Source organism: Phalaenopsis equestris, unplaced genomic scaffold (genome assembly GCF_001263595.1).
Source record: "Phalaenopsis equestris unplaced genomic scaffold, ASM126359v1 Scaffold000672, whole genome shotgun sequence".
In the NCBI taxonomy this organism is placed as follows: Eukaryota; Viridiplantae; Streptophyta; class Magnoliopsida; order Asparagales; family Orchidaceae; genus Phalaenopsis; species Phalaenopsis equestris.
This window is the reverse complement of record NW_018165112.1, coordinates 73601-78781: the sequence shown is the minus strand read 5'-3', so window position 1 is coordinate 78781 and position 5181 is coordinate 73601.

Sequence of the window (5181 nt, the reverse complement as noted above, 5' to 3'; positions counted from 1 at the left end):
ATATATATATATATATATATATATATATAGAAGAAAATATATTAAAAATTAAAGTAATTTAAGGACCAATACCAATTGGTTTTTAGTCATGAATAATATAATTTTTTAATATTTTTTTAATGGTGGCATTTACATATCTAAAACATGAACTTTATCTTTTACATTGATACCATCCCAATCTTTTATATCATATATTTTACGGACATATGTGTAAAAATTGAAGTTTAGGCGTTAGATATGTAAATACATAAGATTTAAGATGTATACATGTAAATCTTCCTTTTTTTTTATTAATACAATTGAACTTTAACCAAAATTCAAGTGAATTGAGTCAAGCTCAAAATAGACTCATTATTAAATTTGAGTCATTAGTTTAGATTAAAATTAAGACATAATAATTTAATCAATTACAATTAAGCTATAGTTTAATTTTGATTAGGATTGCTACCTTGGATGACACATGACTTATAAATGGTTTTGTACAATAATAATATTACATTTTTTGTCTCCATCGGGATGGGGTTTACGGTGGGCATTTTATGTATTTCATAACTGATGACTCATCATCTGGTCATTTTTAGCTTAGTCATCTTAGCTCGGTCAACTTAGCTTGTTCAGCTGAGTTTGGTCGATTATCCTGAGCGGTAAGCTCGATCGACCCATCTCGCTCAATTGAACTTGGTGGGCTTAAATATCTCATTTATGTGAGAAGTCTTTTAGCCTCTGTTGGATGGTCGAAGAAGTTTCTAGAACCGGTCTTCCCTCGGGTGGGATCTTCTATGGGATAAGTTACTTTATTGGTCAGTTTTTGCATCGTTAAAGATTTGGAAATCCTTCTGTTAAGCTTAAAAGTTTGAGTTGCTTGGTGTTTTTGCTTTTTTTAGTTGGACTTTTATGGATTCACCAGCTAGTTTTATCTTCGTTGTATAATTCTCTTTCCAAATAAATCTCTCTTTTGAGAGGAACTATAAAGAAAGAAAATAAGACGAAAATAGGCAAACAATTTAAAATAACACGGAGAACTTTCATAAGGCAACCTTCACATGATAGCCCAAGAATGTACGTCCGAAACGAGATGGGATCGAAACCCCCTGAAAACATATATGTGAAGAAACCCTATGAAAGCATCCCACAACCAGAGGTTCAAGTTTTTTGTGCTTGTTTTGGGTCAAGAGCAGCTCCCAATGAAATATATTATTTTAGTTAATTACATATTGGGGGATGTCCAATAATTTTCTCTATAAGAAGAATTCTACTCACATAATTTTTGTTCCAGTTATTTAGGAAACCAAAGGACTTTTATTGTCTCAAGCGGGATAATCCCGATGCTTTCGATACATAACGGATCATGGGGCAGGGGGGAATCACCGTAACCACTACAGGCGGCGGGACCTAGGCATGGAGATCACACAATACGAGATCAAAATCCGTGAATTACGTCGTCCAAGAAAACCTCGGTAGCCCTAAAGTTAGAGGAAAGAAACTTCTAATTTTCTACCACTCTCTAATGGGCGGACTAGGTAAAAGCATGACTTATACTCGTCAACTCGATGACGAAGATGTCACTGGAAAGGAGAAGAGAAGAGAGGTTCACCTACATAGCCAGAACCGTCTCACAAAGAACTTATGATCCCGTCAGAGTCAGGGGAGCCTCAACACCCTAGTCGTACTAGACAACCTCCTTGTAGAAATCATATGCTTGACTTAGTTAATTGAGCGAATATGGGGACTCATCCTTTGGACATCCAAAATGATGCAATTATTTTTGAAATTTGATCTTAAATGAAGGCCATATTAGGGATGATTTGGGTAAAATCCATGCAATGCAATCTTGTTTTAAAACTGGCCCTAAGGCCATGCGGAAAAGTAAATGCAGAAATGAAATTGCTCTTTTTAAAATTAAAATATTTTAATCCTAAATTTTAAATTTTATCTTGAATCTTTTATTATTAGAATTTTGAAAAGGCATTTTTTTCCTTAAAGAGTCTATATTGCATTTTTGTAGAGCCCGGATAATCCAACAATCAAAGAAAATAAGGAAAAGATAAGCACATTGCAGAAAATAAAACAAGTCAAACAAAATAATAAGAAGCCGTTGCCAAAGGGTCGGCGACATATCCTATGAATCCAGGAAAACTGATTGGACTCCGCATATACATGCCCGATAATTATAACTCTTTTGACGCCTAGGGTGAGGTGGAATGACCATTTTTTGGCCAATTTGGGGGAAATTTTGAGAAGGGCTGGTTTAAGCTTCCTTCTCCTTCTCATTTCATGTGATCTTCTTCTCATTTTTAGATTTTTTGGGACCCCGTGAGGTGAGAGCTAAGAGCACTTGAGAGCTTAATCTTCCAGTTGGAGAGAGTTTCTTGGAGAGAACGAGAGAAAGAGACTTGTGGACTATCTGATTTGCAAAAATACATACATATAACCTAACAAAAAAAATCCTTTTCATGCGACATAACTATTTTTTTTTACTGCTAAGTAAAAGTTTAACTTCATATGCCTGACAAATTAAGAATTTTGAATGTTATCATATACAGGTCCACTTATTAATCACTTTGATCGGGCCAAGAGTTGCCCTTATTCAATTGTTTTGATGGTAGCCTCTACCTCAGGTTGGACATGACAAAACACACAGATTGCTTATGGTTGCCTACAAATATCCCTCGAGAATTATTAGTCTGAGCCTACCACCAACTTGAATTCTTATGGCCATCTTTGATCTTCCACATACGTGACGACCTACTTTCTTATACATACACGCGCTCGTATCTCCTCTTGACTTGTTCAATTTTCTTACAAATAATTATACTATGTCTATGATACTATCCCATTTAGCAGCAACATTGGAGGCAGCATACAAGTACTACTACTTTCCTTTTTTTTTCTTTACTGCACTTTCTTTCTACTGAACTTTATTTTATATATATTTGTTTGTTTACATATGTAACGTTACTATTTTATTAGTCATTATACCTGTAAAAGACCCATAGGATAAAGAACAGTAGGACACCTGTTTGTGTTGCAACAAAAGTCAACGACTCAACAATAATGAATATCTAGACACATTTCTTAAAACCCAAAACCATCACGATAAGGAGCTTGAAGCAAGCCTTCAGGGGAACGAAACGAGGATACAAGTAGGCGAAAGACTACTTTAGGTAACAGCCAAGATAGAATAGTGAAGCAAATGATGTTTCTCAACTGAATATTATGTTGATTTAAACAACACAAACCCATATGACTTAAAATTATATTTTTATTTTGATTTCAATTATGTTTAACTTCCATAGGACTGCAAATAAATTGAGTAAGCTACTCTTGGGGTGGTGTTAGTTATTCAAAATGCTACACATTTAGTGTTACACGTTCGGTTTCATTGTGCTCAGAGTAGAGCATCAATGTCATGGTTATAGTATCTCAACACCCGAAAACTTGACGCCGCAACGCTAACTCACCGAGTCATATTGCTAACTCACAGAGTCGCAACACCATAATTTCAATGCCCACGTCCCATCTTTATAACATCGTAGTGCCTTGGTCTACGAAATTCAAAGCCAACAACTCGAGAGCATGACACCACAACATTATATCCAAGCACTACTGTGCTTATATCACAGTGTCGCGACACTACGACTCGACGATGGTTTTTTCTTTTCCCTTTGGAGGAAAAAGAGTATTTTAATAGGGTAATTTTGTAATTATGATTGCAACTGGCAGAAGGTGATTGAAGCTGGAAGTCCAGCGCAGGGATAGGCCCAGCCTTTTATTTGATTAAATACAGCATTTAATCTGAGCATTAAAATCCCCCAACATTATATAAATGATACAGAAAATGCATTTAATTTACATGTGGGTGCTGTTCTGCAATTATATATTTTTAATATTATAAGTATTTAAAATGAAAATAATAAGTTATAATTATTTTTATTAAATTAGATTAATGGCCTTATTCAATGGGTTATTTCAATTATCTGTGCTGCTGTTGGAAGCTCCTCTGAAGAGCATGATAAATCTACATATTCCTCGTCAATAGATTGCATATTTCGTTCTTAAGAAGAGATTATGTGAGTGTACACAAATATTTAGAGTGTACACAAATATGGATTTTTATGTGTTAAGAAATAAGACTTCAATTAGTGGGTCAGAAGGTCGAAAAAATATTACATCAGTACTACGCACATAGAGTAACATGCGTAGCAAATGAAATAACGCCACGATACCCTGCGCGACAGAGAAAAAAAAACGGCGCAGTAACACGTGGAATATTCCCCTCCGTGTTATTCATGTGTTATTGTGTATTATTCATGTGTTATTGTGTCCTAGGAATATTCTTAGTGTTATAATAACACAATAACACATCAATAACACATGAATAACACACAATAACACATGAATAACACGGGGAAGAATATTCCCCGTGTTACTGCGCCGTTTTTTTCTCTTTCGAGAATATTCCCCACGTTATTCAAATGTTATTGTGTTATTCATGTGTTATTGTATCCTGAGAATATTCTTGGTGTTATAATAACACAATAACACATGAATAACACGCAATAACATATGAATAACACACAATAACACATGAATAACACGAGAATGAATATTCCCTGTGTTACTGTGCCGTTTTTTTTTCATGTCGCGTGTGACGTGATTTTATTGGCTACATACGGTATTTCTAAGTGGGTATTTTTTCCAGAAGGTCGGAGCTATTCTAATAAGGGGCATTTACACATATGCCGACCAATTCTTTTGTATTTACATATCTAACCCCTAACTTCAATTTTTACGAACATGCCCTCTTAGCAATGCATGAGAAGGCGTATTTCCCTTTCAAAATGTTTAAAATTTGTGATATTTGTGATGTAGTATACATGTAAAAAAAATAAAGTTTAGGTGTTTGATATGTAAATGCATCGGAATTGGGTAGGTATGCATGTAAATGCCCCATAAATAAATGGAAGATTTACATATATATTTATACCCCTAAATTCTCCTGTATTTACATATCTAAATCAAACTTCAGTTTTTACATGTATATCATCTTACCTATGCAAGAATAGGCATATTTATTTTTCTTAAGTTAAAATAGGAGTATTTTTTCTCTGATGTGAAAGATTTGAGGTGTATATGTTTGTGCTGAATATGTAAAAACATAAGAATTGGGTGGTATGTATG